General features: G+C 35.1%; 1 long non-coding RNA gene across 1 annotated transcript in view; it reads right to left on the bottom strand.

The window, feature by feature from the left end:
• Positions 1–257: 257 nt before the first annotated feature.
• Positions 258–23865, bottom strand: part of LOC137587476 (uncharacterized) — a 42951-nt gene continuing 19343 nt past the window's right edge. The window contains exons 3-4 of the long non-coding RNA XR_011033933.1: positions 19307–20244; positions 258–272 (exon numbers count right to left, since the gene is read on the bottom strand). This is a non-coding gene — a long non-coding RNA (uncharacterized lncRNA). The remainder of the gene's footprint in view (positions 273–19306; positions 20245–23865) is intronic.

Below are 23865 nucleotides of genomic sequence, written 5' to 3'. Positions count from 1 at the left end.
AAGAGACACAAAAATGGATTCCTCATCTAAAGACACAATCACTTTAGAAATAATTTAGTAAATTGAATATTGATTGAAATATTTTATTATAGAATACAAATAAAAGTACCTTCGATTTTTGTTTGTATTGTTTATTATTTTTTAGGGTGACGTCAAATGGAAGGCAAAATCCATTGGTTAATAATAATAACAACAAACACGGAAAAAAAAACGCAAAAAAACAACAGGAAAGTAATGAGAAAACAGTGTCCAGAGCGGGAAATGCAACTCACCTGCAATGAAAGGAAGAGAGAGAGAGAGAGAGAGGGAGAGAGAGAGTGAGTACGGAGGAAAAACATGGTAAAAAAGAATTTCATTAAGTGCAATGAGGTAAAACAAAAAAGAAATTGGATGAGTTGGACAACAAAATGGCGGCCACCCACCAACAACAACACAAAACACACATTCCTTACACACACACACACATTCCCAACTGTGTCAACTTTTGCACTTGTTACGCAAATGCAAATAGTGTAAAATGAAACAAAACATATTTTCACACGACAAAAGAGGAAGGGAGACAGAGAGAGAGAGAGAGAGAGGGGAGAGGGAATGCTTGGCCCCCTTTGTCCAGATATGATTCGGACCTATGGAGCCAACCCTTTACACCTCTCTCCCTTCTACAGCATTTTCGTAAACCTATACAAGAAGAAGCAAATATTCATTTGCCTTCTCTCTCTCTCTCACACACACACACACACTCTACGGTTCAGCGATTCGCCATGGAAAGGGAAAATTACAAACATACACACACTCGCACACGCACACACAACTATGCAGTCGAATATGTATGTGTGTGTGTGTGTGTGTGTATAATTTTATAGCAATGGCCGCCTTTTGCCTGTTCTATGCGAGTGTGTGCGAGTGTGTGTGTGTGTGTGTACTTCCTGCGCCCACAATTTGATAACCCCCAATTCAGTTCATCTCTTTCGCTCCTTGATTCCTTGTAGAGTAACAGAAAAAAAGTAAACTAAACGATATCAAAAAGAAAAACATATAAAGGAAGAAGCCAGGTAAGTGTTGCTAAGAAATGGATGAGTGTGCCTGGCATGTGTGTGTGTGAGTGTGTGTATATTGAAAATAGCCCAAATATTTGGTATAACTCGGTCTACACAAACAAGAAACAAACATACAAACACATATATATATATATATATATGCATTCTAGACTAGAAAAGGACACACGCAAGGCACCAAAAGTTTTTGCACTGAAACACAACACAAAAGACGAAGAAACACTGCAAAATAGTTTCTTAAGCCCAGCCCAAAGAGAGCAAAGAGCCTTAGTAACAAATGCTATATACAATTCCCTATCAATCGAATATTTGAGAACCTTTAGCTGCAGATATCACTTCAAATAGATGGATGTGTTATATCAAAATATTGAAATATTTACACTTACATATGCCCAAGCTAGTTACTAGTTAGTTTAAGAGTTAGTCTCTATATCCAACTATGATTTAATATCAAAGATTGTATCAGTTAGACATATGTAGGTCTAGGTCCCTTTTCGGTTTAAAGATCTTTGATTCGTTTTTGAACTACTTTTACTTGTTTACAAGAGAGTTAAACCATTCTGGTAAGTCTTCGATCAAAATGGTTTTCCGAATTCCAAAGTTTGTTATTTGAGACTTGAAACATTTACCTAAGTTAGTTACAAATAGTTTTCAATCAATTCATTAGATTAGTTTAGGAGAAAGACAGTCAGAGGAATTCAATCATTAACTCAATCCAAACTCTAAAAAAGATTCAAATAAATAATGAGAAGAACCTTAAAGAGACTCTGAAAATCAAAGCTAAAGCGATCACTCTTTGCCCTCTTTTGTTTGTACAGATGGGCGTGGCATGCTTTAAATCCTTCAAGCATGACTGTACCTAACTTTAACTAACTCGAAATACATTCGAAAAAAAAAACAAATACAAATACATGTCTGCACATACATTTATATACTTCAATACATAGGTTGGTTTATATCAAACACACACACACACACACACAGTAGTACATATATATTTATTTAGACATAATTTCCTAACGCATTTAATGGCTGAGCAAACGGCGCACGAATGTTCTTTAGGGGTAGGCGAATGGCAAATGCTTTTTAGGGGTAAATATATGGCAAAGAAGGAAGGGTAAAGCCGCAGTCACGCAGGTCGGCGGTAAGGGTTGCAAAAACAACAAAAAAAAACAAAGTTGAAATGAGATAGAGCAAAACTTCTTCCTCTCTCTCTCTTTCTCTCTCTCTCTCTACCCTTTTAGCACATGCTTCCGCACTATTATTGTATATATACAACTATCGAGGGGATTGTGCCTGACTGGGACAAGAAGGAGAGTACGGGGGGAAAATAGAGTGGTTTTTTTTTTGAACCCAATTGGCAGCCATTTTTCTCGTAGATAAACACACCCACAACAACGTAGAAACAACAACAAAATGTGTCCATTTGGAAATTCTTCTCACTATTCCAATATAGTTAGTCAGTTGGTTAGTTAGTTAGTATAATGAATAAAGTTTTAAAACAAATCCCTTGATATTGGCTTTTATCATGTTTATGTTCTCACTCACTCCGCATTCTCTGCCAAATCATTATACATTTCGATGTGTCGTGTATATATGTTTATATATATATTTATGTGTATATAGTATATGGATATTAGACTGGCCGCCGCTTTTGTTGCTGCATTTCGCGTTGCGCACGCGCAAAAACTTGTTGGACTTTTGTATATAATTTTGTTATTTTACTATGTGGCTATATACCCTTTAAACATAGCCACACAGAAAGAGTATATCCAATACACCCAATTTAATTGCTTTTCAACCACAAGTTTGGTCATCAATCATCATTGAATCTAATAAATTATTAATAGAAAAAAGAAGGAAAAAAACCAAAAAAAAAAAATAGTTAATTAGAAAAAGTGTTCCCTTTCCTTTAGATCATGGGGGTGCGAGTGAGATGGAACGACAATATTATTCATTTATTTATTTCATTGTTAGTTTAATTTAAGTCTTTTAATTGCTTTGATGTGATTTACTTCTTTTCTAATTTATATTTATTTTATTTGTCTTTCTTTGTTATATTATTCCTTTTCTTTCTTTAGTTCTTTTTTAGTCTTTATTTGTTTTACAATTCATTTCTTTCTTTTCGTTTAATTTATGTTTTATTGTATTCAATTTTCAAACGTTCTCTCAAATTGTGTACAGGGTATATTGAGAGTCGTCATGTTTCCAAACTCCTAACCCACCCATGTGATTGTTGGCGTGCGAAAGCGAGAGACAAAGACACAAGCAGGGAGCTGAAGATGGAGTAGGAAGAGGGGAAGAGGGAGCAGAAGTAAAGGCGGTCTCAAGGTTAACAACGATCGCTCAAGTAGTGTGTGCAATCTCAAGCAAATCAACAAGGTTTCTATGGCTCTGCTCGCTTTTTATAGGAAATCAGGGTGGAACAGAGAGTCACCGATTGAGGAAGGGGGTGCCGAGTGGCGGAGGGCAAAAGAATCAGAATTAAAGTCAGAGTCAGCATGAGAATGAGAGAGGTTGTTTGCTTTTTGAATAGGAACATAACTATCTATCTATCCATGTATGTATGAAAAATGCAACTAAATGTTTGAAGAAAAAACAAAAAAAACTTTAATGGAACAAAAACAATTTGCATACTTCTGAAGGCGGCTTAATTTTTCAAACATTCAACAAAGTCAGCTTTGCTCTTGACTTTTTATTCACAAAAATTCCATTCGAGACTTTTATTTTATTGTAGAAACGTATAAAATTTTTTGATTATTTTTGTTTTTCTGGTTTCTTCTTTATTTTTGTTTGCGATAAAATTTCAATGTATTGGCCAATCAAGGAGTACAAGGAGGAATCCAAAACTTTAGTTTCCATTTCAATATAAATCCGAGAGTGCTAAGCGAAATGGCGGCAATTCCAAATTCAAATGATTTGCATATAGAAAAATTGGATAAAGACGAACAACGAGCTCGCTTGATTCGAGCTTTGGGTAAATTTAAGCCACAAGATGCCAATCCATTGCAATTCTACAATTGTGTTCGAGAATTTTGCATTATGCACAATTGCAGCATTGATGAGGGCATGGATAAGGCAATTGAGACATGGCCAACACTATCAATGAGACAGAGAGCTCTCTACAATTCGGTAAGAGTCGGCGGCAGAGTCGTCCTTAATCCTTGTTGAATGAACCTTGCTATTTGTTTCAGCAACGTCACGCCGAGCTACCAATTCCAGTGCCTCGTCATCTTATCTATCGTGCATTTCAAATGGAACGCAATGGCCGTTGGTCCTTGGGACGTGCACCTGTGGGCAATAATGGCGGCCAAATGTATACGGTGGAATCGTATAGGCCACCGCAAAAGATAAGTAAATTACGTGCTCAGTTGACGGCGAAAAAGCCAAAGTATGATAACTTAAGTGAACCATCGTTGGATAGAACTGCTATACAGAAACCAAAAAAGATCACCAAGACGGCAGATGAAATACAATCACAAACGCTGCCAGGAACATCGAGAAGAGTGCGTACACTAACTCCGCCGGAACTACGAGTTCCCGAATCAAAACGCCATTTGAGACGGGCTAAGTCCATAAATCTCTTGTTGTCTGTTAAGTCTAGTGTTGAATTGATGAAAACTCGTAGTCGGAATGGTTTGGGTGTTGGTGGTGACGGGGCAAGAGGTGGTCCAAAGATGAAAAGAGTCAAATCCAACAAGAAGAAAATCACCAAAAGAAACAAGAACTCTCACAAAGACAAAAAGCAATTGGGTAAAGACAAAAAGCATCGATCGGGTCGAAATGCAAACGTATTGAGTGGCATTAGGCGTCATATTACCAAAGGAGGAGTAACTAAAAGTAAATAAATGTTTGTATTCACTAACAACTCTTTTAGAATCACCATAAGACAGAAATGTGGGTACGTCTTTTGACTGAACTCCATTGTTTAACGATCATTATCTATTTTACATCTATCGGTTTTCGATGAAGATATCGAAAATAGTTCACGTCTAGAGTTGTCAATAGTTAATATTGAGGATATTGAAAACAGTTCACTTCTAGCTTGATTAGCTTGACTTTGATAGATAGTTATCACTAGTTATTATTGAAAATATCGCAGACAATTCGCTTTGATCCTAATTAGCTAGACTTGAACTATAACTATCGATAGTTTTCGATGAAGATATCGAAAACAGTTCACATCTAGATTTGTCAATAGTTATTATTGAACCTATCGATAGTTTTAAATGAAGGAATTGAAGATAGTTTGGCTTTTAGCTTGGTTAGCTGACGATAGTCATTGATAGTTTTCAATGAAGAATATCGCAAATTCAACTGGAACTATAACTATCGATAGTTTTCAATGAAGATATCGAAAAGGCATTACTTCTAACGTTTTTAGCCAAGTATTTTAATTGTCGATAGAATTTGGAATTTAGGTTTTCCCTTCATGTTTCGGCATATGGTGTATTTGTCTGGTATCTATGCCATTAGATGTACGTTTGATGAACCTTTGTTTAGCAGTCGCAACAACAACAACAACTATACCCCAATAAGCCATTTAAAAGCTACAACGTTCCGCAAAGCTAAAACCAGATGTTTCAGTTGTTAAGTTATTATAACGAACATTTGATACCCTTACAGAGAAAGATCCATAGAGAGAGAGAGAACGAAAGAAATAGACATATAATTTCAAATCTTTTCTTAACACTATCTTGAAAAGTGATCGGAATGGAATAATTATCTATATATATGTGTGTGTGTGTGTGTGTGTGTGTATTTGGGGAAAGAGTATGAAACGAAATTGGCAAAAGGGGGGGAAAAAAAGAAATGACAAAATAGCTTTAGCTTTTTTTCCCCCCATAATTTTTTGTATTTTTTTTTTTGCGAATCGCCACGCAGCGCCAGTTAAGCATTTGACCTAATTTCCAAATAGCTAGGCTTTTTTGTTGTTGTTGTTGTTGTGTAGTAGTAGTTCTCAAATAGGCGAAACCTAACGCTTATTTTTTTTCTCTTCTTTTTTTTATGCGTTGTGGCCCGAAGACAAAGAGTGAAAAGTGAGAAAAGAGATAAAACAAAAACTTTGCTGTTATTTCGATGTTAGCTTAACGCTAAAGAACGAAAACACGAGAAACCCAAAAAACTCTAAGCATTTAGGCCTTGTCGCACTTTCTATACACTTTTTGATGTACTCACTCGAATTTGCTACCAAACATAGACTAAAGTAAGAATCTATTGTTCCCCTTCTTGAGAACTTCCTCCAGTTACTTCTCTTTGATGAATCTGTATATCAATTAACAGAGATGACAAGAGTTGACTCCTACATTGTATGTACATCCTTATGTACATCTTACATAAGTTGCAGTAGTTACTTGTCGTTGGTTCTGCTGACGGAATCATTTTAGCCTATACACGTTGACACATTCTTTCTTTATTTCTGGTTTTCTGTTTTGCCATGTGCAAATACAATATATCCATAAATGCGTGTCATATTTGGCCACGAGGGCTGCATGATAAGTAATTGCTAATAGGTAGAATAGACTTTGTTTCCGCCGAAGTCAAATGCATTTGAATTTGCTTGTGATTTTAATGATTTTTAACTAATCTAACTAAGTATAGAAAAGTTCCAATCGTTGACGGAATTTGCCAAAGTTTCAAAAATTTATTGGGAGTTGTGAGACACTTTGAAAATCATTTATTTTTAGGATTTTTTGGGTTTTTTATTTTTCAAAATGTTTAAAAATAAGAAAAATTGTTCTTTTTGAAGAAAATGTTATTTCTAAATTAATAAAATTTGCCTTGAACTTATTGCTATATCCTGAAATTGTTATACTTGAAGGGCTAAAACCAATTTCATGCAGATAGCATACTTTTGAGCGTGCTTTAACAAATAAATACAACATTAAAATCATAAAATAGATAAATTTGCTGTTGAAATTTCATTTAGGTATAAAAATTATGTTTTAATTGTAAATAAATAAAAAAAAAAAAAAAATAAAATAATAATAATAATAAAATAGGTTTTATAATTCATTTAAATTAACATAAAATATCTAATTTAACATTTTAATAATTTAAATAGTTAAAAAAAACGTGCAAAAATTTTGAGAAATTTGAAGACCCCAGGTCTCTTCCCTGTGGATTCATCCATGACTAAGCCCTCTCTGTTTCTCTGAACTCCTATTTCATTTATTTCACCTCCTGATGAAATGAGCTAATTTCAGTTTTTTCTAATTGGCTTATCAAAAGATGAATAAAACTGAACCAAAATTTATTGAAATTCCCTTTTATAAATAGCAAAAAAAAAAAAAAAACTATAATACATAGAAGAAGAAGAAACCAGTTCAAATGTTTGCAAAAAATCTTTCATAATTTATGTACAAACACTCTCACACACACACACACACACACACACTTCTACACTCTCTTCTTCTTCTTCAACTCATTTCTTGGGGCTTGCTAAATTTATAGCCGCTTACGCACAGAGCAAAGCAACAACAACAACAACAACAACAACTATCAGAGGCCAAACAGTCAGCACCAACGCAGCAAAAAAAAAACAGACAGCAACAACAATCAAAAAAAATATACAGCTAAGGAAAGCTCACACACAAACGCACACAAAGATAGAAAGCTGCAGCAACATGTTGCTTGTTGTTGTTGCTGCTGTTGTTGTTGTTGCTGCCTGTTGTCATTTCGACAGCGCCATTTGACTTCTAACTGCTTTTACATATGTATGTCTATGTGTGTGTGTGTGTGTGTGTGAATGTGTGTAGACGAGACGCTAACCAGGCAGGCAACTAACATAACCCGCCTTCCCACTCCCTGCTCCTCCCGCTCTTCTATTGCTGCTGCTGTCCACAATTCTCCCTCACACTTCTGCTTCTTCTTCGTCGTCTTCTTCTTCAACAATAATTTTTGCCACCAGTGTGTATTGTGTGTACTGTGTGTTGTTGTTGTTGTGTGTTGTCAAGTCACAAAGTGAGCAGATTACGCAATGCGTTCGCATATTGTACACACACACACACACACACACACATAGACACACTAACAACGCTTTGTTTCGTTTCCGCGATCCATGCAAAAAAAAAAAACCAGAGAGAGAGATAGAGAGAAAAAAATAAAATGAGAATTCGCAAATAAATGAGTTGAGCTGCGTGCGTGAGACCCAATCGGAAATTTGTCATAAGTTAACAGAGAAAGAGAGAGACCGAAAGACAGGCAAAAGGCAACCAACAAAAGAAGAATTTTTGAAATGAAAGAGACAGCAAATCATTATAAAAAAAAAAAAAACTTTGCTTAATTTAAGTTCTCTTACTTTTTGGCCTAAATAAAATCACTTTAAATTCTAGAATAAACTATTTTTGACCTACATCAACTAAACAACGTTTAAAAATTCTTGGAGAACTTCCGATTATTATAAATTATTAATCGATTAATTAGAAATCAAGTTGAAATTTCGATTATTATTGACCCAAAAATTGATTTTTAAGTAGTTTGAGTATAAAAACCCATTCAAAAATCTTGGAAAATGTGGAGATAATTAAACAATATGAAAACGATTACTAACAAATCAAGTAAAAAGTTTCGATTATTGTATTTTTTGTTTATTTTCGATTATTATAAGGCTAAAATATCGATATCCTAAAGAGATCTAACTGAATTCCTAACGACTTGAATATCGATTATAATTCGTTGACAATCGCCAAACAATCGTTCTGAAACTTGAACAAAAATATCGTCTTAATCAAATGGGATGCTGGAATTGATTAGAAATATCGTTGTTAAAAACTCAAAATCCTCTTTTTAACAATCATCAATGAATAATAAACAAATGTTAGTTTTTAATTTAAGTATTAAGGTTAGTGAAATACTAAAACTTCGATATGTGAGAGAGTTAACAAACGAAAATACTGAAAATATTGAAATGAAAAGAAGTCTTAAAATTGTTTTCATTCTTAAAATAATTTGATAAATCGTTTGGAGGACAAATTCTTTCCGACCTTGATTTATTTTAATGCAGATAACTATCTTATAGATTTGATTTTCTTAGTTTAGTTTCAATTTGAATTTGTTTGGGTTTTGTGTACTCGTAAGTCCGAGCTATCTATGTAGATTTACAAAGTTTTCACTTCAATTAGATGGTTGGCCAAGTCTTGGCCAATTTCCCACAATGTATTTTTGTGTGTGTGTGTGCGTGTGTGAGTGTGTTTCGAGTTGCGTTTGGTGTCATTTCAAAATCGCCAAAAAAAAATAGTAGGCAAAAAGTTATAGAGAAGAGGGTGAGTGAGTGAGGGAGAGAGAACTAATGAGTGTGTGTGTGTGTGTGTTTTTTAAGCTGCCGCCAAGTCGAGTTGAGTTTGAGTCGAGTCTTGTGTGTGTGCGGAACTGCCTGACGAGCCTGACCTTTGGCTTGACCGTGGGCGTGAATTGCGAATATACATATAGATATATAGTTTGCAAAATCCATGGGGTATACGAAACGTTTCTAGCGGGTTTGTTGGGGCGGCTGGTCGTCGCACACACAGCTGAAATTCAATGCTATCTAAGCGTACACACACACACACACACACACACATACAGACGCTGAACAAATTAGTTCAGTAGGTGCCTTATTGTTGTTGTTGGTGTTGCCAGCCAGCCAGCCAACCAACCAGCCAGCCAGCCAGCCAGCCAGTCAGCGGCCTGGGGGCCAGGCGTCGTTTAAATTTAGCTACGACGACGACAACAACGACTCGCTTGACTCTCTTCCTCCTCCCGCTATTCCTCATTCCTCGTAGTTCGTAGCTTTGGCAAATTAAACATTAAAAATCATCAAAGTGTAGATGACGAAGAAGAGGAAGCAAAACTAGTGGCGAGAAGAGGAAGGGTGGAGGCAAAGGCAAAGGCAGAGGCACACAAAAAAAAAAAAATCGCACATATCTGTCCTTGACACACATTGCGTATACGCAATCTACGCAGCCGGCTTGCGGTTTCTGTTTCTTGTTTCGTCTTTTTTGCGTATTCTCTTTATTTATTTTTGCGTGAGTGCGTGAATGCGTGTATGCGTGTGTGTGTGTCTAGCTACTCTCTGACCTAGTTACTGACAGATATACAAACGGAGATAACAACATGTGCTTAACTTGCAAATTTGCGAAATTTTCTATTGTTATTAATTTGAATTCTGTTTCTTTTACTATTTGTTGTTGTTGTTTTGGTTAATAACTAGTCAAATTGTTCATATATGTACATGTCAAATATGAGGAATTATTTACTGATTAATGACGGAAAGTTGTTTTTGCAAAAGTTCATAAGGCTAAACAGCAGATGATAAATTATTTTCTCTATATCTAAGATCAAACTCTCAATGTGTTCGAGTTGGCCAGGTATTTGATATGGCCAGGTAGCCAACATACAACTCTTGGCCAACTCATACTTCCTGTAGTCAGTTTGGCAATTCATTTAAGGGATAACTTTCACAATTCCTTCCTGAAGAAGAGGATGAGAGAGAGAGAGAGAAAGTCCATATCTGCATAAATGTGAGATCATCGTTTGATAATTTATGGTTTTGGGCCCCCATTGAGTGCTCTTCAATTCGTCTTAACTTATTCACATTGTTTAAGTTTAATGCCCAAAAATATATATAATCGTTTCATTTCTTTGATAATGTGTGTGTGTAAACATGTTTGCCAAACATATGTATGAATTGCGTAAGCAAATATAGAAAGAGTGAGAGAGAGCAAGAGCAAGCGATCAAAAAGATTACAAAAATTATTATAGCTAACAAGAGAGCAACAGAAAGAGAGAGAGAGAGAGAGAGAGATGTGTAGAGAATTCGCAAATAAATATCACTCATACGCACACACACACACACAATTTTTGGCCGCTCTTCAACTTGACTTTGAAAAAAAATGAAGCAAAATGTTGCGAGAGCAACAAATTTTTTTTGCCAGCAACACAAAAAGTAGGCAGAAATTTTTTTGTGTATGTGTGTGTGTGCGTGTGTGTTTTTTGGCAACATTTTGTTTGCCATTTTTTTGTTGTTGTTTCTTTTTATTGTGCGTACGCGCTTATCGTTACGCACTTTTTGTTGTTGTTGTACATTTTTGTCTCATTTTTCGCCAACGTCGAGAGTTCATTAACTTTTGTATTTTGGCTGTGTGTGTTTTTTTTGCGAATTTTGTTTTTGTTTTTTTTGCTTCATTCTTTTTGTGCGTGTGTCGTTTGGCCTATGATTGTGCGTGTCGTTGATCTCTAAAACAACAACAACAACAACAATTCACTCAGAAATTCGTTGTGCGAGAGTTCAATGAACCTTTTTGGGGTTTTTTTTTTCTTTCTTTATGGTGTGCAAAAAAAAAAAAAAAAAAAAACAAAAAGAGGCAGCATTTTATAGTTGTGCAAAAGAGTTCAATAGACTCGCAATTTCATCTTCTTCTTTTGTTGTTTCTATTCTTTTGCCTAATTTGTGTGTAAAAAAAAAAAAAAGTTAGAATTTAGCCACAAAACTATTTCATTTTTAACCAATTCGATTTTAAAGCCTAACTAATTAATCGAAATCTAATTTTCTATTAATTCTTTTTCTATTCAAATTGTAAATTAACTTTTAACAAGTTCAATTTGGATATGGAAACAAATTCAAATCGCAAATTATTAATATTAAATGGGCAAGAAGAAAAAAACCTTAAAAAAAAAAGAGATTTTCTTATAGTTTCTTTCATTTCCTTTAAATGGTTTTTCTTTTTTAGTTATTTCTTTTAAAATAATTGGAAATTGTTTATTGTAAGAACACAGAATTTTCTGTTAGTCCGACATTCTCTTCTATTATTTTCGCTAAAATTCTAAAACCTCTTGTAATTTTATGTAAATTACGTATACGCAATGTGGGGATTTGATTTCACTTGTCCTCTCTCCTAACTTCTCTTCACTTTTTTTTAAGAAACATTTTAATCTTTAGTTTAGTTTTCAGTTTGTTCATGACTTTCCTTTGGAAGTTCACTCTCGTTTACTCCCTCTCTCTCTCTCTCTTTTGGTTTGTCTGTGACAGTTAACTGCATTTGCGTGCAGTTTGTATTAGAATTAGTATACAAACTAAAGCGAATAAACTATTTAAAAGCATTTCATGGGATTCATTATACCATGGATCACTAGGCGGAGGCCTGCCCGCAACCAGAACGAACAATCGATCTTTCACGCCTAAGCCCCACTCCTACTCCTACTCCTCCTCCTACTTCTTTGTCTCCTTTATTATTATCATCTTTTCTCCTGCTGCTGCTGCTCCTCCTCCTCCACCAAATGATCATCGCTGGCAATTTGTGTTGCCATCATTTTTCAACGCTTCAGCATCGTCGTCGTCGGCTTCGTGTGAGGGGGGTGTCCAAGAGAGTTATTTATGCCAAATTTATGCATCTATATACATACATATATATATATATTTTTGTTTTTGTTTTTCTTGTTTCATTTTTTTTTGTTTTTTTTTGCTTGGCAAACTTTCGAAAGTTCTTCTTTCACGGGGCAAAGTCATGGGAAATTTGCAACAACCGAGGCCGTGGCGAAAAGTTAGCTTGCTTGTTTGATGGTTTTTTTTTTTTTTGGTGGTGGTGGTGCGGTGGTTGGTTGGTTGACTGGTGAAATTTTTGTTGCTTTTGTTTTTTAGCTTCTAATTGTCACTACTCAGGCGGTCTCTATGTCTGATCTATGTACAGTAGAATCGCAAAAGACCCACTTTTGGGCTTAAAATTTAAATAATGCTAAACATTAACAATATGAAAATTTATTGGCTCTTGGGTTTGAAAGAAGTTACAAGATACTTTTTAGGGACTAGTCAAGATTTTGCTAGCCAAAGGGCACAGAAAACGATCTCATTTCATAAAGATAGAGTATTCTATTCGTATTTGATCAGAAATTGTAGAAAACTTTTTTAAATATCTGGCTTAAGTTTCAAAAAGATCATAATCTAATCTAATCAAATATCTTTCTTTAAGTTTCGGAAACATTATAAAATATCTAAGAATGTAAGTTTAAACATTTAATCTTTAATACTAAACAAATTATTCCCACGATTACCCATAAGTGAGAACGATGTGTCCTTTCCACTGCTCACATTTTAAGTAATAAGAGGCCATCTCTCTCTCTCTCTCCATCTTTCTGTATTCCAAACAGCTGATAGAGTTGCCACTCTCATATTTTATTATTATAAGTATAGGATATAGTTGTAAACGATCAACCTAACTATATTTTACAAGCACTGGCAACTCAGGCCTTCGGCTTAGACGAAAACTACATCCATACACTAGCCTGGGATTCGAACTCGGATCCTCGTTGTTCAGTTGCCCAGATGACTGGATCACTTAGACAACTCATCTGCCGAGGACTGCACACTCTCATATATGTAATTCATAGAATTAGATCCAAAACTTATTTATAGAAAATATGAAATATGAGGGATTAAAAATATCGTAATGGAAATTTATGAAAAGAAATTAAGCTTAATCTAGTGACTATTTGAACCTTGTGTTTTTTTCTCATTAAATTTAATGTCTATTTTGGGTTTTTTCTTTTTCTTTTCTTTTCAAGAAAGTAACTGAAATTGGCAAAAAAAAAAAACCGGATTCCAATTTTATGTGAAACTTTTTTTTGTAGCCCAAAAGACAACGGAATGGAACGAATTGAAATGAAATTCACAAAAGTTAACAAGTTTTTCAAATTGTTTAAATAATGCATATGTGTGATGTGTCTGTGTGTGTGTGTGTATATGTGTGTTGCAGGCAATTCAATTTAAAATACATATTTACGTGCGTGTCGCATTATATGAAAATTGTTATGTAAGTGAGCGTAATTAAAACAACAAAAACAACAAAAAAAAAAAATGAAAACGAAAACAAAAAAGAAGAAAAAAATGTATACACAGACATAGAGATATAGCAACTAATGGTTAGTGTCTCTAGTGCCTAACTGAATTAACCTTGTTCTATGGCCCGTTGGGCGGAAATTGCACACACACACACACACACACACACACACACACACGAAACATAGAGCATTTGTTCATTAGTATCTTTGTTTGTATCTTGTGGGTCCTTGGTTATAATTAATCCACAATTGCACATAGCAGATAGACATTGCGAACACGCAAAGCTGGGCGGCGCAACTGTACCCACAACAACAACAACAACACGATCAGATAAATTCACCAATGGCACCTGCACCTGGTACAACAATACACACAACACACACACACACACAGCCACACAAGCTTCATCTGCAGTGGAAATGCTAATTGCTGCCAATTGGGAGGGGGGAGGAGACTTGGATTTGCATGTCAACCATCAAGTCTTGTTGATCTGGCAACTCCAAAAAGTTGTCCAAACAAACTGACAAAAATCTAAATCACTCTAACCCACAAAAGTAGTTTCAAGTAGATCAATTCAAAGACATAACTAACGAGTTCCATGTAGATCGATCTGGCTATGGATCCTGATCAAGAATATATCTGATTATATACTTAATGGGGACGTTTATCGGACTGATATGAAATTTTATGGAAAAAGTTGATTACTTTTTCAAAAATCGAAGCCAAAAAAGTCACTTGAACTAAGTGTGTATTAACGTCTGCTAACCTTTATATACAGTGACTCAAATTAAAGTGCTAACACTTGCTTTTAAGGATAAAGGCTTAATGAAAATCTATGATCTATTTCAAAGTAAGTCAACCCACTCATTTTGTTCACTTACTTGACTGCTCACTTGTTCAATTGCTCACTAGATTGTTCAGAGTAGAGTGAGCAAAAAGAACAAGTGAACAATTGGAAGAGAAGATCTTTAGTTACTGAGTTTAGTGAACGAATCTTTGATTATTCATTCTTTGATGAGCAAAACCAAGACTTTGCTCGACTGTCGAATAGATCCTCCTTAGAACAATTGGATCCTTAAGGGATATTTGGAGTTATTTTGGCCACAAAGTTAAAGTTTAACTCTTGAAACGGTTTCTTTTATGAATGAATAATGATTTGAGTCTTTTAATTTCTCTCAGTTGAGTTTATTCTATTCACTGAATCGTAGACCACGTTCGGTCTTGGTATAGGGTATTCACGAAAGATGTTATTAACCACCTAATATTAACTTTTAAGTATGGATAATTGGGCTCCCCCCGCCTCCTGGCTACCTAGACGAGGTCCACTCGGACATAATGGTTGGTTTTTTTCGTTTTTTTTTTTCCTAATTTCTTGTTTTTAGTGTTATGCATTAGAAGGTAACAAACAAAATGCACAATAGTTGTAGTTGTTGTTGTTGCTGTTGTCATGTAAATAAGAAGGCGGCTGTCAGATAAAAAGAGTAACAACAACAATATACATATACAAAAATTGAACAGCGCAACTGAGAAATGCGCAATAATTGACGCACGGCAAATGCAATTACAAGTGCCGCAAAAATGCAAGCAATATGGCGCCAGCGCGCCGAACTAAAATACCAACAATAATAACAACAACAGCAATAACTACTACACGAAATCTAACAGAGTAAGCGAGAAAGGGACGAACTTAGAGAAAGAGAGAGAAACCCATTGAAAGTGGGCGAACAAACGAGTGCAAGAGGCATAGAAAGTGTAAACAGCGAGAGTGTGGTAACCGGGAGTGTCTAGTGAATGGGACGGGGGGGGTTACGTTATATGCGGGTGGGGGCGGCAATGCATATAATTGCGTTTGTAGTTTTTGTAATGCACGCACAGGCTCTCTCACGCACACATCATCACCACCACCACCATCATCTTCTTCATCACCTTCTACTTAGGGTGACCATGCACATGCATGCAAGCTGAGTGGCAAGAAGAAGAAGAGGAAGCTTAAATCAACGTCATCATATGCGCAAGCTCTCACTGCGTCTCTCTCTCTCCCTCTCTCTGTGTGCATTTGCATTCTAAAACTCTCTTAAATTAAAATATATCACTGCAAGCCATTAGCCAAACCCCTTCTCTTCCAACAAACTCCCTTAACCTTGAATTTGAATGCAAGAAGTTTTGAAACGAAAAACGAAAAGAACGGCAAATCGCCGGGTTTCAATTTCCAAACGTTTCAACTTCAGCAACTTCTTCTTCTTCCCACTCGTTTCTCACTCACAATTTGACAGTTGCCGTCGGCTTTTCACCATTCCGTAATCTCTAAAAGCAAAACAAAAACTCAACTCAAGACACGTTTCAAATAATATGTACCTGCATTTTTTTCACTTTTTTCTGTTTTTTTTGCATTTCACTAAACATTTTTACGTGTTCGATGGGCGCCACCCTCCAAGCTAATCGCCTCACCTGAGCTGAGCACGCATTTTCGATAAAAAAAAAAAAACAAAAAACTGAAATAAAAGAAACTGCAATAATAATTTTTTCTTTACCTACCCTCCCTTCCTCCCTCCCTTTTGTTATTGTTGTTGTGCTGTGTTTTGATTTACTTCTTTTTACTTTAATGATATACATACACTCGTTTTTAATGCAATTGCATAAAAACGTCTGAAACGCAGCGTAGCGCGTGTGTTAAGAAAGAAAGAAAAAAAAAACTAACAACAACAACAACAACAATAAGCAAGCAAATTGTACATAAATCAACAATTATTATAATCTCAGACACGCATACATGGCGTATGCGTAATATGCACCTATGTACCTAGTCAACTGTGCATGCGGAAAACAAAACATACATACATACATAAATGAATATGAACCAACTAAACAACTAAACAACATTCAGTTAACAATTGTTTTAAGGACAAACACTTCTAGCCACTTGTATAGAAACGAAAGGCGGAAATACAAAACTTTTAGATCCTTTATTAAACAAATGATTTGTTTTGGTTTTTCATTATACGCATACATATGCATATATGTACTTGTGTATGTGTATGTATATTTATGACTATGAATAACGGATTTTTCAAGCATAGCGTGCGAATCTTTAGAAAATAATAGAAGATACCGCCAGCAGCTAAAGAAACGACCTTTCTCTGTCAACAGTCGCTCTCTTTTCCCATCGTCGTCATCGTCGTCATCATCGTCGTCATCATGGTCATAGTAAAAGTGAATAATAGTTAATAGTCAGTTAAAGTTAAAATTGATTTGTCACGCTGCAGCATAAATTGTGCTGTGAGTTGAATATTTTCTTTCTTTCACATTTGTCCGCCTGTCTCTTTCTAGCATGTATGTATGTATGTATGTCTTTCACCATTATTTTTGTTCTTGTGTCACTACTTTTCTATGGCAATCAATTGAAATAGCTTTTCCTGTGGGTTTTCCCCTATTGCCATTTCATCAATTGGGCGTTAACGTTTTTTCTCATCTTTTCTTTTTTCTTCTAACGGTGCTAACGTGTTGCTAATGAGCAAATGCATTTGTTCAACGTACAAAAGATGCCCCTGGGAATGAGAATTTCGTTACATTTCCATGGACATGACTGTCTGGCCATACCGTTGGAATATAATCGTATACATATGTAAATTTAGTTTTAGTTGGTTTCATTCTTCTTCACCAAGAAAGAGATCCTTTTTGTTTATATTTGAAAGACGACTAAATCTCCTAGAAGGAAGATCGATATCCTTCTAGATAATTATACTGGAAGGAGCGCCACCTCAATGTATTGAAGAACTGCCAATGATACATTCCATTTTCACTTCATACTTTTTCTCTCACTGAAATTTGAAAGAAACTAAACTAAAATTCAACTACTTAAGGTTGAAGCTGTGAAATTTAAACAATTATTTACGAAATTTCAAATAAAATATTTGCAAAGCATTTCAAATAAAATGTCTCGCATCAAATGGAACAAAAGCCCAGCCATTCCCCCTCGGTAGGGAATGAAATTTTTGGAAATCTCTTGTGAAGGCCAAGGTCAGTACCAGAAAACGCAACGCCGGGTCCATTAATACAACAAAAAAAAACCAAAAAAAATGGCATGACACAACAACAGCAACAACAACAAAACAGAGGTTTCTACTGAAGCGGAAGTCAGCGACGTCTGCGCTTTGACAATGGGAAGTGAATGCTTAAAAATCGACGGCAAAAAACAAACCAAAACAAAAAACAATACAATACTTTGCATTGGCTGAAGTTTATATGCCTTACAATTGGCAAAAGTCGTAACTAAACTACAAATACATAACATATACATAAATACATACATCAAATACATATATATAATATGAAATGCCAAATAAAATTGTCCAGAAATGCCGAAAAAGTCAAACCAAAAACAAAGGCGATCTTTGTGGAAGATGATGAAAAATATCAAAGGACTATAAAGGAAAATCTTAAGAAAAGATCTAGATTGTTGGTTCTTTGTTTCGAATAACTAAAGTCAAAGTGTCACAAGGCTCAAAGGCTAAAAAGGAAACACTCATATCAAATAAGGCCAAAGCAGGTTATAACCTGAGTTTAATTGAGTTTAACTGAAGTTGAGATGGAATTTCAATAAGATAATAAAAACATGAATATCTAAAATCAGTCCGACCAATTTTCTAAAGACTGAATTTGTGCCACTTTAGCAATTAACTATATTAGTTAATGCAAATCCAAATACTATTTTCCACTCTAAAAATGCTAAATTCTATGCCGAAGCTTATATGTTCAAAATTTGTTTTCTGCAACTCAATTCAACTCTTTACTACAATTTTGTTCTTTTTCTAAGCAAAGCAACGCACGCATACACATACAGTTTATGTAGCGTTGCGTATGCATGTGCTCTGTAGGCAGCGCTGACGGCAGAGCCGATTTATATTGACCTTAACTTGTGTTCTGTTCATCCAATCAGATTCAAATTTGGGAATCTGAGGTTTTGTATTCAATATTATTATAAATGTAAATTTCATAGCGATACTCAAACTCTTTCATCTACTTTTCGTATAGAACTATATGATATAGTGATCCGATCCTAATGATTTTCATACTTTATCTCACCTGGGTTATAAGTAGCTCAAATACCAAGATTCATCTCAATAGCTCATAAGATGGCTGAGTAAAACGCATACGCACAGACGGACAGACGGATATGGCTATATTGACTCAGCTTCTCATGCTGATCAAAAATATATATATACTTTATGGGGTCGGAAACGTCTACTTCTGTACGTTACAAACATCTGACCAATTTTATAAAACGTAAGGGTAAAAAACTCGATATTTAATTATTGATAAAGAATTCTTAGGGCAAGCAATAAACGATCCTTAAACCGAATGTGTTATCGATAAATTTTGATGTTATGTATGTTTTTTTTTTAAATATTGTTTATAAATATAACTTAATATCACTTACCTTAAACTAAAACACTCGCCAGTCGGGCGTTACCCGTCCAGCAATCCATAAGTTTCAATTTTTCAATTGATTTTGTAGTGTGTGGTGGGGGAGGGTGGGGGATAGCGTTGGGTGGGGGTGATGGGGCCGTCCTTCCTCGTTGTTGTTGTTGTTGTTGTTCTTGTTGCAATCGTTCCTTGTTGTTGTTGTTGTTGTGAGTTGTTAATGACTTTTGATTTTGCTATTTATTATTCTTAAATTTTCTTTTTAAATTTTTCGTGTTAATTAATTTATGAAATTTGCTTTTGCGTTTTATTTTTTTGGAATTTTATATTAATTTTTTTGAATTTTCCACACAGAAAGGATCTTTCCTTCTTACTTCTGGACTGTGCTTTTTAACACTTTTTTTTTTTTTGTTTTGTTTTGTTTAGAATCCTAAATATGTTTGTTCATTTTATATTTTATTTACGTTTTGTTTTTAAGTCCGAGAGAGAGAGAATGTGTGTGTGTGTGTGTGTGGGTGTATGAGGGAGAGGAATAGCTCGCTCCTTGAATGAAATTTTTGGAATTTTGTTGTTGTTACCAAAGTTTTTGACGTTGTTGTTGTTGTTGTTGATGATGTTGCTGCTGGTTTTTTTGTTGTTTAATCATTTAATTGGTCCAGTTGGTTGCTTTTTAATTATTTCTCATCCTTGTTCAAGTGTTTCAATGTTTGTGTATGTGTGTGTGCTTTGAGAGCGTCTTGGAGCTTTTAGTTGTGTGTGTGTGTGTGTGTGTTACTTCGTTTGTTTGTTCTATAATAGCCAGAGAGCCCTGCCAGAATTGAAGCGCGTGATTTCGAGTTGATTTTGATGCCTTTCAATTAGCCGAGATTTTTTGGTTTTTCTTTTAATTTTTGCCTCTTTAAGTTTTACACGCTTTCTTCTTCTTTGTTGAAATTTTGAATTTTGAAGAATATGCTGCAAGAGAGAGAGAGAGAGAGATAGAGAGAGAGAGTAAGATTGAGTTTCAATTTAGTTTCATAACGCCCAAATGTAGGCTACACATAAAATACATTCAAAAACAAGGAACAAACTTTCACTACTTTAGCACTTTAATTAAGCCATGCCACGCCTCCCATACTTAACTTAACCACCCTAAATACCCAACACCGCTTTCCGCAATAAGAAGCAGTGTAGACAACAACAACCACTCTCAAAAATGTCTGCCAACTGTCTGAGCAGGCACACACAAACACACACACATACACAGAGGAAATGTTTGGTAAAGTTTTACAGGATCTCTGCATGTGTGTGTGTGTGTATGCATGCTTAATTATGGCATTGAAAAGTCACAGTGAAACGGTAAAAGTTCAAGCTCTGCACAAGTGACGTCATCAGTGTCTAATTGCATCTCATTCGCTCTCTTTCGCTCTCATCTAGCAAAACGCCAAGAGATGCAATGACATCACAAGGATATATGTACATAAATTTATCACTTGGATCTCCTTAATACTAACCAATCTATTGAAGAATTTCTTACTATTAAAAGTTCTCATATTCTTTAAACTCACCTCGGTCAAACCTACAGACGTTGTTGCTACATAATAAACAGGAGCTGGAAACAGCAACTAATATACATACATAGTCTGCATAGGATAGTCTAAGTCCGATGTCTAAGGTTAAAACAATATGGAGAAGCCCTTTCCATTAGACAGTCAGACAGTCAGTCAGTCAGACAGACTGACGACTTGCTGCTTAAATGTCTAAAATGCTATTTACTTTAAGTTTCTCCTATCTCTGTCTGTCTGTCTGTATGTACTATGTGTGTGTGTGTGTGCATATTTTTCTAACTCTTTATGTTGCATTTCCTTTTTTTGTTAGCTTAACATATTTTTTAACCCCTAGCAGAGACTGAGAATTTTAACTTTGAAAACCTTTCAATATAGTTTTATAAACATTCGATATTGAATATTTATTTCAGTGTTTGAAACTTGATGAATACAGAGCAAGGCGAATGAATACTACTCTTAAGGAAACAAGCGACCTTAACGAATGATTTGACGATTTTCATCGGTGGCGTATGAATAATAAAAAACATTTCAAATATGCGCAGAGTCTTCTTAGTTTTCAATTGCTTCATTCATTTATACTCAAAGCACTCTAAATATGCGCAGATTACTCTCCGTTTTCAATTGTTTCATTCGTTTATACTCAAAACACTCTGATTATGCGCAGAGGACTCCACATTTTCAACTGTTTCATTCATTTATACTCAAAGCACTCTAAATATGCACAGATTACTCTCCGTTTTCAATTGTTTCATTCATTTATACTCAAAACACTCTAAATATGCACAGACTACTCTCCGTTTTCAATTGTTTCATTCATTTATACTCAAAACACTCTGATTATGCGCAGGGGACTCAACATTTTCCATTGGTTTATTCATTCATACTCAAAGCACTCTAAATATGCACAGATTACTCTCCGTTTTCAATTGTTTCATTCATTTATACTCAAAACACTCTGCATTTTGAAAATTTGTCATTCATTCATACTCAAAACACTATATACATACGTATATATGTATATGCAGGGCACTTTGCATTTTATTCTTACTCAAAAATCTTTGAACATGCTCAAAGGACTCTACTTTTCGATTGGTTCATTCTCTCATACTCAAAACACTCTGAATATGCGCAGATTACTCTCTGTTTTCAATTGTTTTATTCATTTATAGTCAAAACACTCTGACTATTGGCAGATTACTCATCGTTTTCAATTGTTTCATTCATTCATACTAAAAACACCCTGATTATGTTCAAAGTACTCTAATTTTCGATTGGTTCATTCATTCATTCATACTCAAAACACTCTGACTATTGGCAGATTACTCTCTGTTTTCAATTGTTTTATTCAAAACACTCTAAAAATGCGTATAGGAGCCTGCATTTGTCATTTGTTTATTCAATTAATTGTTTATACTGAATTATTCATTTTGTTTCGTTTGCATAAAGTTTCTTTGTCAAGGCTCAGTTCGTATAACATTCGAATATCATTGACTCATGGACCGAAGTATTCACATCGCTTATTCATCTGATGTTAAGTAGTTATCACTTTGAAACTAAAAAGGACTTGCATGAGGTATACATAGAAGGAAATGTCATCATTTAAATGGGGGAGAGGATTCTTAGGTCCTTCACATGTCATTGCAGACATTCTTTTTCGTTTTCGTTTTTTTAAATTTCGTTTCCTTTTGTCTACCAAAGGAAAAGACATACTCATGTCTGTTAAGTACATACATATTTTCTCCATTTATTTCATGTATTTTTCCTGGCCTGCCAATGTTCCTCAACGTCTTATTGATTGCGGCTGCCTGTCCGTCTGTCTCTTTGCCCTCCTATCTGTCTGTCTGTCTGTCTGTTAGGCCTAGCTTCTGTTCCGCAATGAATGCATTCTTGCCTAGTTATGATAAGCAATAAGGACAAGGCGTTGCAACTTCAATGCAATTGTTTCGCATGCGTGACAACCCAGCGCCATGTTGACAATAAATTTTATGTAATAATGAAGGTCTAAATATTATTTCTCTTTCCCTCTGCGACTTCTTACACACACACACATACACACACACAATAACAAGTCTTTATCCTATCCAAAGTGAGTGAAAGAGAGACAGGGGTAAAGGCATAACAAAACCATTATTAGATAGCAGTTAAATAGTTGCAAATTCTCTTATACCCTTTATTTTTTCTTATTCTTTATAGGGTATTTCGAAAAAAAGTCACTCACGAATCATCATGTTTCGCGTTTTATTAATTATTCGACCATCGACCAAGACCTTACCCATATCAGTGTGCATTTCCCGTGGAAGGAGCCAAAGCCAGAGCCCCCTTCGATTTCAGCCAAGTCTCAGCTGAGAGAGTTTAGTTTTTCGAAAAATTCGTTGAATTTATGAAACTTTAGAACTTTGTGCGCTCAAAGAATACAACAAAAACCAAAACGAGGCACAACAAAATAAAGAAAACAAGTAACGGGCACATGTCACGATATAATACATGCGTGATATGATATGCGTCTATACCCTGTGTGTTCATGGCATCCAAAAAACGAGGTATATTATGGCCAGCAAAGGGATAAATTCAATTCAGAAACTTTTAACTATATCCTAATACTCTTCAATTTTCTCATCTAAAAATTTAGTTGAAATATTCATCAAAATCTGAAATCTGTTCTCTCGTTCTATATCGATTATCGGGGCTTACTTAAGATCTACAAAACATATAGTTTAGTGTATTTAAATGTCGTTTTTATGTAAATTTTCATTTTTGATTTCATAATAAGAAATCAATAAATATTCTGAGAGAATTTTATGATGTTGGCTTCTTGCTTTTAGTCAGCCCTTATGCTCTGCATTGCACTTCATTTCCTTTTGCCATTTGCAAAGTAAGTACAATGACTTTGAGAACTTTACGCCCCCCAATCCCATTCCATTCCCTCAACCTATTGCCCAACTCCCCCGCATTTCTTTATGATTTTGCTCATGATTTTGCAATATTTGCATAAAATGCATTTCAATTTTAAGAAAAGAATTGAACAATA

The sequence above is a fragment of the Drosophila tropicalis genome, unplaced genomic scaffold (assembly GCF_018151085.1).
Source record: "Drosophila tropicalis isolate 14030-0801.00 unplaced genomic scaffold, ASM1815108v1 contig_158, whole genome shotgun sequence".
NCBI classification, from domain to species: Eukaryota; Metazoa; Arthropoda; class Insecta; order Diptera; family Drosophilidae; genus Drosophila; species Drosophila tropicalis.
The sequence above is the reverse complement of the archived record's forward strand: the minus strand, read 5'-3'. Positions and strand labels throughout refer to the sequence as shown.